The sequence below is a fragment of the Macrobrachium nipponense genome, chromosome 6 (assembly GCF_015104395.2).
Source record: "Macrobrachium nipponense isolate FS-2020 chromosome 6, ASM1510439v2, whole genome shotgun sequence".
Classification (NCBI taxonomy): Eukaryota; Metazoa; Arthropoda; class Malacostraca; order Decapoda; family Palaemonidae; genus Macrobrachium; species Macrobrachium nipponense.
The window spans coordinates 31,119,018-31,132,473 of record NC_061108.1 but is presented as its reverse complement, the minus strand read 5'-3'; positions in this window follow the sequence as shown (position 1 = coordinate 31,132,473).

Sequence of the window (13,456 nt, the reverse complement as noted above, 5' to 3'; positions counted from 1 at the left end):
ATCGCTTTTTCATTCTCGCCGCTTTTATTTTTCTTTTTTGAGTTTTCCGAATATCAAAGGCGTATTATTACTAGTATTTGAAACAGGCATTGATTATTATCAGGTCTTGTATTTATTCTTTGAAAAAAAGTAAGATCACTGTGACCTCTAGGTAGTTATGTAATGAATGCCCGAAAAGACTCCAGCTTTATAATGAGTCAGGTTTTATTGAACTGACATTTAGAAGTCAGCGATATCAATCTCTCGTCAAAAATTAGTTGCTTAAATAGAGATGGATTTTTTAATTGCAATTGATAATGATAGCTCGTGAAATTTTCTTCTATAATCATTTTGCTCAAATATATTTTGTTTCTTTAATCACAATTCAGGTACATTTTTCTAAATAGCAGCTTTTCAAGCAGACATACCTGAGGTATGGATGACATATAATCATATTATATTCCGAGGAATAATTTCCGTTCACATTATCAGCTCTCTCTTTCACTTCACTTTTTCATTGTTTTTCTCGTATGGAAAATTGAGTCTTATTTCATATATTATTTGAATAAATAACTTAGCAGCTGACGATTTTTATATAATTGCATCCATTCTTTTAATTGCCCTAGTGCTGACAGCTAATTTGAGGGAGAAATTAATTTATGTCAGTCGAAGCTCCGGGGATTCACATCTCCTCTTCTGTGTTGGTCGAGGTTCTCCTGGAAGAGGTCGAAAGGAAAAGGGATGCCATAGTCTTGTTTCGATTTTCTTTATTTATTAGTCTCTCATTTTTCTCCTACCTGCGGCTCTCATGTCAACGACGGAATTAAGAGTATGACTTGTGGAATTCCATCAGTTCGGAGCTATGCGTGATTTTGTTCTCGCTCCTCGCTCCATTAATTATTTTACTTTTTCGATATTCTCTTTTGTTTCATCTATAAGCATGTTTTATTGCCTATATTCTGAATAAGAAGTGTTGATTTCATCCCGCTAGTTCCAGTCGATGCTTTGAGGAACTTTTATAGTCGTACTTTGGTCAAAAAGCTCAAAATATGCGTCTTTGATGCATATTGAGAGAAACTGAGAAGTCGATATAACTCGTAGGTACTGCAGTAATAAAAAAATAATTTTTAGCTGTGAAATCACCTTATTGTGTTGCAGGCGTAAATTATCAGTAAGAATTGCTAATAGTAGAACAGTGAAATAACTTTGCCTCACATAAATGATTATGATTATCATAATCAGCAAATTACTTTCTAACCAGTTGAATACAAGGTCAAGAAAGCGTTATTAGTTTTTAATTCTCGTAACAAAAGACAATGTTTGTAAACCTTCTTTTGTAAGTGACGACGAAACTATTTCTGAAACAAAAAGGTATTTTAAGATGATCAAGTCATAGAGGTAAAGAACCATAATTACCAGAATTTCGGACTTATCATGAATTCAGGATGTTAATAATTAATTTTGTTCAATTCAAATGATGACAGCTGAAATTATTAATGATTTTACTGCATGATGAAGTACTTTTCAGTAGTATTTGTACCATGTTCCCTCCGTAGGGGGGATAGTGCAGTCAGTGTGGTGCACTGTGGGCATTGCTTTAGGGTTTTAGGAGCAGCCCTTCGGCCCCTAGCTGCAATCCCTTAAATTCTTATTACTGTAATTCCGTTCATATTCTTTTTCTTCCATCCGACGTTCCATCGTCTCTACACTTTCATAATGCAACTGCGAGGTTTTCCATCTGTTAAACATTTCGATCCTTCCTACCGTCAGTATATATATATATATATATATATATATATATATATATATATATATATATATATATATTATATTATATATATATATGTACACACACACACACATATATATATATTATATATATATATATATATATATATATATATATATATATATAGATATATATGTATGTACACACACACACACTACACACACATATATAGATATATATATATATATATATACGTATTGATTATTTTTTCATTTTTATATTTTCTTTGTGTTCAATCACATTCAAATAAGTGTGTGTATACTTGAGAAAGATTGTGTTTATGTGTGTATGCGGGGAGAGAGAGAGAGAGAGAGAGAGAGAGAGAATTCACGGAAATTCTATTATTCTTGCTTTTGAGAGAATTTTATTGCATGAACAGTCATGGAAATCATTCCGTTCGCTGAGTATATTTGGAATGAATATTGTAATCGAAAAAAAAAAACGAATTATAGGAATTTCATTTTTTCCAGAAAATTTGTTGTTGTTGTGCCTATGTATATGTATAGAGAGAGAAAGACAAAAATATTTTCTGTAAAAATGAGGAATGTTAAACTGGTACTGGCGCGTGTGCATCTTCTCCATAATTACAGATACTCGTGTTTGAAATAGAAGTAGAAGTGTTTTCTCTGGCTTTGAAATGGTAGCTGCTGCGATTTTAGTGTTATATATAGATATATATATATATATATATATATATTATATATATACCTACGTATATCTTAATTATTAAATATTAAACAGTTTCCCATGACAGTTTCCGAACAACAAAATTATCTTTGCAATATTTAAGCTTAAACTGCGGTTTCATACAACTGCACAGAAGGCTTATGCTTCGAACCCAATATAGTACACGGAGTACGTCCTAGGGCTTCTTGTTCATCATGGCTGTTCTTTTTCAACAGCAATTAATCCCATCTATCTGCCCTTTAACAACTGTATATGAAATACATCCTCTTTTGTCCAAGCCTTCTAAGAATAATCTGATCGAATTTTTTTCCCCTACACTGACCTTTTGACCGCTTCTAGGTACAGGTAAGTCCAAAAGTTAGTCGACACTCTTTGGTTATCATTTCAACAGCACGTAGATGGCGCTAGTCATCTATGTACTTTCGTTGCGCTTCTCAGTTGAAATGGGTAAAGTATAGAGAAGAGCAGAAGCCCAGTTTTACATACAATGATAATCATTCCACACATTTCTAATACTTGGATAGATTCACAGGGCTGATATATACACTAGATAAATGTAGTGCATCAAACAGTGTATATTTATATATAAAATATATCACTAACATAATGAAACGGTAATTTATGATTAGGTAAAACAAGTGAAATGTAGATTTTCTCGCTGCATTTAAAATTCGGCATCGTCTAGTAAAATCTATTCTGCTTATACTTACTATAATCATGCTATCCTTTGCATTGCGAATTTGATTTTTATCTTCATTCTTTTCATTATTTGGGATAGACATAATAACTAATTAGGTTTATCTGGGGAAAGAGAGAGAGAGAGAGAGAGAGAGAGAGAGAGAGAGAGAGAGAGATCGTCAAGAACACGGCTGTACACGGCTGTACATTGAAGTCCACTTAAGTGTATTAAGTCATCACGTGTCATTTAACTTCCTTTTATAACAGTTATGCATAATACACACGGGAGTTTGCTTCTGTGTCCATCAAGAAATCTATTTAAATGTATGAATAAAGTTTCTACTGAACATATGATCATCACATCCATTTGTAAAGTGATTATGATTTATTTTGCTTTGTTTAAATGCTTTTGCAGGTTGTATCCTTTTGAGTTAGTTCTATTCATAGTTGGGTCTGCATTCATCAACTGGTTAACATTTATTAATTACTTAAATCTTTTCATTCTCACAAATGTGGAGATATGATCCAGTATTTAAATGGTATTTAAATCTCTTATGAAAGCGTGATTAAAAAAATAATAATTCATCTTATGGAGATATGATTTGTATCCTGTATTTTTTTTTCCATTTTCATATCAATTTGCTAGTTTCAATGAATGGGTTACTTGGTCCATCCACATCGTCGTGCATTTGCCCGATGGGAAAAACAGTTGCCATGTCAAAAATGGAGAATCAAAAATAGAAAATGCTGAAGAATGATGTTAATTGTCATTACTATAAACACCTCAAAGCTGAAATGATATTCAAAATAGAAAAAAAACGTGAAAAGATAATCAAATATAACATTTTTCTATATGAATGAGGTTTCCCAATAAAACCTTTGAAATAGAAAATATATATAATCATGTAACGCAATTCTACGAAAGAAACTTAAACCGTTCCTATAGGTGATTCAACCACTTCACCCGACAGTGACCAGACTTTAGCCTATTTCACGCTGAATAGTTCAAAGTCTGGCCACAGTACTTCACTCCACAGACAAGAACTTAACAGAACACACTCACGCACACACAGTCACCCCTTTTCTCTCTCTCTCTCTCTCTCTCTCTCTCTCTCTCTCTCTCTCTCTACATGCCTCGGTCTTTCTACTACAACCCCAACTCCTCCTCCTCCTCCTCCTCTCACTTCTCCTCCTTCTCCTCCTCCTCTTCTTCCTACTATTACTACTACTACTACTACTACTACTACTACTGATAGGGGTGATGCTGCTCTACAATTCTAGAAATTTCCATAATGAGGTAATGGCAAGAATGGAGAACATCAAAACTACATTCTTAATACTAATCTTGGTAAAAATTAATAGGTTTAAAGAAGAACAGTGTTTTACCAGACGATTCTGTATTTAACATGCGGCAAGAAAGTCTAATTATATATTGTTTGAAGCACTACATCTACCTGCTGTCTATATCAACCCTGTGAATCTGTCAAAGCACTCGATATGCGTGGAATGATTATCATTGCATGTGCCATACAGGAGTGGACAAAATATAATTATCGTATGTTAAATCAGGCTTCTCCTCCTGTCTTTACTCTACCCATTTCAACTGAAAAGAGCGAAGAACGGCCGCTCTAAGTTCACGCTGGTGGTGGCGAGACTAGCGCCATCTATGAAGAGTTAAAATGATGATCAGAGAGTGTCGACGGACTTTTGGACTTGACTGTATCTGCATATTCTCACTTCGTCAATTCTTTCTATACATACAGTGAGTCTCAGCTTTTCAACTTGATTTTTATTCTTATTTTTTAGTTTTCTATAAACGGAAAACTATTGTACCGTCTTTTTCTGTCCTTCCGTCCGCCCTCAGATCTACAAATCGACTGAGGCTAGAGGGCCAGAAATTGGTATATTGATCATTTACCCTCCAATCATCAAACATACCAAATTGCAACCCTCTAGCGTCAGTAATTCATTTTAAGGTTAAAGTTAGCCTTGGATCGTGCATCTGGCAGCGCTTTCCGGAGCCTTGGAACGCATCCTCACTCTACCGAATCTGGTGAGTGACTGGAGAGCTCCCGGTCATATTTTATTCAGCATTATACGTTGTAAAGAAAATTCGATTGCGATTTTTATTTGCTTATTCTCATCCACGGTTGGCTTCCATAAGAGAGAAAGGAGGCTCAGCGATCCCTTCATATAGTTCCCATTGGCCTTCACTATCAAGTCTCGTCGCAGTCATTTGCACACATCCCGTTACCTTTCTACTCTAATTCTTTATGATTACTCCCTAATTACAATCGGTCATTTCCATTCTTTCACTATCCGTGAAAACATTCATTCTCTCTCTCTCTCTCTCTCTCTCTCTCTCTCTCTCTCTCTCTCTCTCTCTCCTCTCTCTCTATCACACACACACACACACACGCATAATATATATATATATATATATATATATATATATATATATATCTGTATATATATATTTATTTATATATATATATATATATATATATATATATCTGTATATATATATATATATATATATATATATATATATCTATATGTATATATATATATATATATATATATATATATATATATATATATATAATATATATATATATGAGGATGGCAGCAGAAAACTAAAGCCCTCCTTGTTTCGCAGCAAGGCTTTAGGGTTGATTCTGCTTGCCCCACATAACCTTTCTTGACCCAGGTAGACAATGAAGGGACCGCTGCTGGGATGTGGAACAAGAGTGATCTATAGGCTTAGGAAAGATGAGCTGAGCATTTCATGACTCAGCCCTGGTATCCACTTGACTGATTACCCTTTACCTGCACCGTGCGTTAACACTTGACGAGAATAAGAGAATACGATATAGGGAAAGAAAGACTGTACCAGAAAAGCGGAATTAAAAGAGAAGAGGCGTGGAGGTTGTTTATTGCGAAGAGAAAGAAACCTCAGGTACAAGAAAATATAGCCAAGCCTTCAGCCAACCTAACATGACCAATACCCATGTGATATAAATCAAACTGGAAATCTGTAGAGGCTTGAAAGCCTCTCGATATGAACTACGGTGGACACCTTTGTAATGAGAAACCTCACCATCCGCACGGTATTCGAGGAATCTGTCACGAGTTAAGTTTGTAGATATAAATTTGGCAGGGGATGTTAAAACTTCTCAATGTGAACTGTTCCACGGCCAATGGGACTGTGAAATTGATTCAACTTTGTGTTTCTAATATTTTGTTAAATTTTCATTTCGGATTCTTGTTTTTAATGAATTTTCTTGCTCCACTCCTTTACATATTGGAGTGTAGGACCATTACAGGTCTAGTGTCTTCCAGGAGATGGCTAGGGGTTAATGGTTGACAGCTGTCCGGTCAAGACTATATTAGTGGAGTACCAGAGTAGCATTTTACATATATTTGCCCCTTTCAAAATGTGAGCGTGAAAGATATGAGGAAGTGCTGAAATTTGTGAAGATGCTGCCAGAGTGGCTGGTACCACGTGACCATTTATAACTTGAAGGAAGTTAAAGAGAGACTTTGATATATACATACATACATACATACATACAATATATATATATATATATATATATATATATATATATATATGAGTAACTTGATCACGAAGTATATAAAACGTGATGCTATGTATAAATATATATAATATATATATATATATATATATATAGTATATATATATATATATATACATATGTATGTATATAACTGAATCACGGAAATATGGAAGATGATGAATTATACAAAGACAAAATCCACGAAGGAAAGTGAAACAATGGAGTATTGCTGCGAGGCCTTTCGACTTCTCGTCCTTTATTAAGCAGACTGATATAAATGTGAAAATAAGTTTACAAAGACAGCTCGTACAAATGATAGATATGTATTATAAAAGGAAAATATGTACATAGAATTCAACACAGCTGTAGAAAGCGGTACTCCGTTGTTTCACTTTCCTTCGTGGATTTTGTCTTAAAGTGTGATTGTCTTTAATAGGGCTTTATTAAATTGTGCTGGTGAGCATTAGAGCAATGACCGCTTTATGACCGGTTGATTTGATTGCTGAAGATAATCTTCCTTTTTCTAGGAGAACCCTACTAACCGGCCGTTCAAAGGGTTCCTTATTTATCTATTACTTAGCTTTGAGCCATTTGATTTTCCCCGACTTTCGTATCTTTTATTGTTCTTCTTACTTCCTGACGCGTTAAATCCACAAGTAATATCAAATTCATATCAACCCCTTTCAAATTTAATATCATCCATAGATGAGTCTCCCTTATCCTTGACAGCTCTTCAAAATACGCACCCCATCTGCACAAGGATACATACATAGTTCACAGGGAGCAGCTCTCCATTTGCATATTTCATATAAAAACTGCTCGTTACAAATTTTTCTGTGCATATTCCTTCTATATATATATATATATATATATATATATATATATATATATATATATATATATATATATATATGCACACACACACACACACACACACACACACATATATATATATATATATATATATATATATATATATATATATATGCTTCTTGTCATTTCACCAGCTGTCTTGCTCCATTTACATCGGTGACTCCAGGTGTCACCTTTTGTTAACTACGCATATCTTATTTTAACCAGACCACTAAGCTGATTAACAGCTCTCCTAGGGCTGGTCCGAAGGAATACATTTTTATTTACGTTACTAAGAACCAATTGGTTACTTAGCAACGGAACCTACATCTTATTGTGGGGTCCGAATTACATCATATCGAGAAATGAATTTCTAATCGCCAGAAATACAATCCTCTGGTTCCGCGTTGGCTGTAGTTGGGAACGAACTCTGCTTACCAGATCGGTGTTATCTTCTGTTAATAATCCTACTTCTCATGGAGAAAGTACCTCTGAAAGATATCGATGTTACCGCCACATTCGCCATCTTAGAAAAGGATGAAAGTTGAGTCCTATTCTTATGATTTCTTCCACATCGGCCATGTCATATATCACATTTATCAGGTCACCCTCTGCTTAATAATTAGTTTGAAGCCCCAATTTTCGAAAGTCATAAAGAAACACTGAAGCAGTAATATAAACTGATTACCTTGTTTATGAAACCACAGGTATTTTTTGTTTCAGTTAAGACAATGCATTGCTATTTCTCCATTTATATGAAAACCGGTTGCTCCGGAGATTAGGCTGTTCACAAAATTAGTAAATATGAAATGCAGGTATTGTGTCCCATGGTTGCGGCTTACACAAGGAGCATTTTTCTCATTATTGTAATGCGCTCAAAAACCCTTGAAGCATTTATTTTCCTGCCTGTGAGATTGTGGTCCCCTCCTTCCACTAGTGCTACGAATATGGAGGCTCGCATGTTATAGGAGAGAAGCAAAGTTAATAAGAAGGCTTTGTCCCGTTTTTTTATAGGTTCAGATTTATGTCTTTTGAATTGTCTGTTTTTAAATTATGTTTTTTTTTTCTTTGGATGTGAATACGAATTCTGCTGGTGACGTTTTTCCATATTCTATGTTGATTTTGTTTGCGTCATATGTGCATATCGTGGATTTAATAATAATAATAATAATAATAATAATAATAATAATAATAATAATAATAATGATAATAATGATTATGGAGAAATAACATTTATACTTATGCTCTTGTATTTTAAAACCACATTCAGTATGAAAGCTTCTACAGCATGGAGTTTTTGGGCTCCCGAAAGCTTCGAGTTGTATAAATTTCAGTTCTGTCTGTGAATTATTACAAGAACACAATTTTGGGAGAACATGATTACCGCATATCCAGCTGAAAGAATAAAGCGTTATTAAGCTTAGTCTTTTATTTTCGCAGTTTTCATTGAATTTATGTCATTATTTTCTGATGTAGCCTTAGATCAGTCTATACTTCTCTTTCTCTTCAGTCGAAGCTTTGCAGGATGGTTCAATTTATTGCTTATAATCGACGGACCGTTTCCTAGCTTATCGGCGGCTCCTACAGATTTAGTTGACAAATTGACATAAAACATTTTGTATGACAACAGTTACTTTCGTATTGTCATTTGCTGATAAGATAAAGTGAGATGTAGAAGCTGTCGCCACTCATTTTTGTCTAATGAACGAAGATGATCCTCCCGTGAACGATTTCATCCAGTGATGACCGATAATCACTGGGAACGGAAACGGTAAATCCCGTTCCTCTATTACCTTGATTACGCGAAGGCCTTTCGTCTTTCGTTATTTTCTGTATCGTTCGGGAATTTCCCCAGTAATAAGGATTCGTCGTCTGGATGACAAGATGATATTAGAAGTGAGATATTGGATATTAGAAATGTCTTGCTTTTGCGATGGAATGGGGAAATTTAGGCTGCGGCCAGGATTCGGATGTAACACGCTAATGTTTTCTATTATGAAACAAAGTCATGCGATGGTGAAAATATGTGTGGTTTTAAAAGTGTTTTGCTCTTTGACTGATGAAGTTTTCTAAAGAATTTTATACAGTTTTTATTGCAAGAAATATGATACGCATTTGTTGTTTTTTCTATGTATTCACAAAATGTTTGCATTTTTTCATACATGAAAGCATTCAGAATATAAATATTATTAAAAGACCAAAGTCAGAGAGAGAGAGAGAGAGAGAGAGAGATAACGGTAATGCATGCAAATTTTCCTTTTTAGATGTAAATGTTTGTTGTCAGAGTCAAATTTTCCATGTGCAAAAGATCTTTTCCTCTACATCTGTAACAAGTTGCAGCCTTTGAAAGACTCATGGTTGTTGATTGCCTATTGGCTGGGATTCGAATGTGGTTGTAGTAATTTTACCAAAATATTTTTTCTTTCAAAACCATAAAGGAATTGCGGTCTATGAAAATAAACAAATTAAAATTAGTATTTGGCACAGTATACGAGAATGTATCCTTTAGAAAAAGAATTATGAGCATAAATGTTTCTTTTAAAACGTTTTCAAGGAAACTATGATTTCATGAAGTCCTAATTCAGAACCTGATTTTCCTTTAGAAAGGCGCGGTGCAGATGTTTCGTTACATAGTTGTCAATTACGACCTATACATTCACACCCCATTGCATCCACAGTTGCAAGTTTAGAATAAATAAGAATTCCCATGATGGTTTTAACATTTTGCATCACTGTCAGTTTAAATACCATACGTCAGTTGTCACAGGAAAAATCCCTAAACATTGGGAACATCCTATAGTTTTCCTTACTACAAACAAGGTGGTAATACTGATTCGGCCGGGGTCACTATTGCCTGCTGCAGCTAAGGCTTGGAAGAAACGGCTGTCCACGGCCTTATGAATTTGTTGACGCTGAATGATTATTTTTTCGAAGACATAGCCTGGATTCCTCACTCACCCCCAAAAACATATTAACAGAAGCTGCGCTTGATGTGATTGTAGATGCCAGCCTTAGAAATATAGATGGAAATGAGTTGGTTTTATTATCTTCGTTGACTCTTCTAAGGCATTTGAAAGTGTATCGCATCCTTTTTTCATTCAACGACTCCATTCATTGAACATGGTGAATTTCGGTTGAATTGATAGTTAAAGGTCCCATTCCGATCAAGATGAAACTTGTAAATCGAGTACAAAAGGATTAATTTCAGGACCTTTCCTGTTTAAGATGTACGTAATTTATGTTCAGGTGATAGTTGTAACTATCTAGTGATGTAGTTTGTCTGAAGCGCTTCTATTAATTAAAACGAACTACAGCAAAACTACAACTACTGGAGGCGCAACTTGGTTGAGAATTCAGATGATTTACACCTGAGGGCAAGGTATTGTGTGATGTTTGTGGGCATATTTTTCAAGTACTGCGTTATGAAATACCATACTGGGTCACAGGTCTCTGAAACTTTATGGAAAAGCAAACGAAGCAGATTGATAATCTTTTGGCACTGAAAAAGTTATGTTTTGCTGATATCGAAGCAAAATATTGGAATTAGTTGCCAGATATCAAAGAGAACGATGTAAAATCCCATTTCAAGGAACCGCTGCAGGTTCACATTAGAGCCTAAAGAGATTCTTAGGTTTAAGTAGATGGGACGAATGCATATCTTGAACGGGTTTTTAAGGTCAAATGACACTCGTTTAAACAAAATGAAACAAACTGATACTGGCAACTAAACCTACCCTTGTTCCGTTGCAGAATCACTCTGGGGAGTTGGCAGAAAAAGCAATTTAGGCAAATAAACTCCCTGTAGTTACAAAAAATATACTTTTTATTTCCCAAAATTAGCTAACATTAAAATGGAATAAAATTAATTAATAAAATGGAATAAAACAAATTAATTCTGAACCAAAAGAAACTTAAACTATCATTTTTCTCTCTAGATCATATTTAAGTAAGTACCCCCTCTTATCTCATTATGTCCCACTAATCATAATATTTTAATAAGTCAATAGAAGTGTAGAGAATCTATTTTTCTATATGGTAACTTCGAATCCATGTGAAATAAAGAGACCACAATTATAACACCTCTTTAACCATGAAAGTTAGTCAAAAAGAATGTGTACCGCACCACACTTCTATTTCACCAGACACAATAATTATCACTTCAAAGGTTAACTTTTTCAAAGTTCTTTCTTACGTTACCTTATTCGATGGATCTGCAACACCTCTTCCAGGCGTTATCGATGTGGAAAACGTTGTAATAGTTATGCTTTTTACATGTATGTTTAAATTCCTTAAATATAAATTAAATAACCCATTGTAACTTAGAAATGGAATAATTATTATTGTTACTATTACTAACCTCTCTCTCTCTCTCTCTCTCTCTCTCTCTCTCTCTCTCTCTCTCTCTCTCTCGTAGTAGTAGTAGTAGTCATCTTGCTTGGTGAGACGTTCCTGGTCGAAGTCAGATTAATCAACAAATATCACAAGTTTAACATACGTCTAGAATTTGAGAAATATCTAGAAGTGTTCGTGAACTATCGGTGATAAGATTAGTGTGGAAATAGTAGGATAAAGCGTCTTCTAAGTTAGTTTATCAAGTGAAATACTGTAAATCAGAAACAAGATGGCAGTTAGGCTTCCACTGCGGAAAAAAAATGGCGAGATTTAGCTTGCTTGGCAGATTCGCAATACGATGAGGTAGCAGGAAGGGAACTGGCATTTCTGATCTATGAAATCAGCAACAGTCCTAACCAAAAAGATACAAAATCATTCATAGATATATTAGAAGGATACAATCCTTCAAACTGGAACAAATCAAATGAAAACATCTTGAAAATAATTGAAGAAGTTCCAAATAAAATCCAAGTGGTCAAGAGACTCATAAAGAAAATATACATAAACCAACATATTCCGACAAAGAAAATGAATAAAGTGAACCTTGTGAATATCCTAATTGATGCATTAGGAAAAAGAATGCCAAAAGCATGTAAACTGTGTAAGGTGTGGTATAGCATAGTTAATCCACAAAACCTAATCAGAAAATGTGCTGCATGCAACATTCCGACCCATCCACAGTGTGCTGAGGTAATGCAAGATATGAGAAAAGACACAAGAATTTTTTGCTCAACATGTCTACCATGGATAGACAATGTTATTAAATCAAGATTGAATGTACAAATAGTTGAGGATGAAGAAGAAGAGGAAGAAGAAGAAGAAGAAGAAGAAGAAGAAGAAGAGGAAAACGTAAGAGAAGTAAACAAAACTGAAATGACAGAAAAAGATAAGGAAAACAAAGAACAAGATAAAAGTATGGATGCAGAGATACTCATTGATACTACATATGAGGCTATAAAGCAGCATACTACGAAGAAATAAATTACGATATGACAGCACAAAAGAAAATGCCGAAGAGGCTCTACCCAGATCTACACAATGACGGGAAAGAGGAAAAAATATACAAAAAAGACAAAGTCTGCAACCTTTTGAAAAGAGGGAATTGCAGATATGGAGAAAAATGTTACTACAAACATCCTAAGGTATGTCACAACTATGAAATATATGGTAAATGTGCATACTTAGATGGATATGAGATGATTGCAGAGATCTACATCCAAAAATATGCAAAAACCTAAAAGAAGGAAAAGGATGTAAGTTCGACAAAAAATGTAAATATATGCACCCTGTAGCCATGAAAAATAATCAAATAAATAACCAATCAAGCAATAAAATCCAAAATAGAAAGAAACCAAATCAAAAGAGAGGAATGAAGAATATCAGGTAAAAGAAAAAAGCAAGCCATCAACGAGATATGCAGAGGTGCCAGCAAAAAACATTTTCAATGCATCAGCTCCAAGATTCTACTCAAGAGATAATAACTGTTTTTATTATGCAA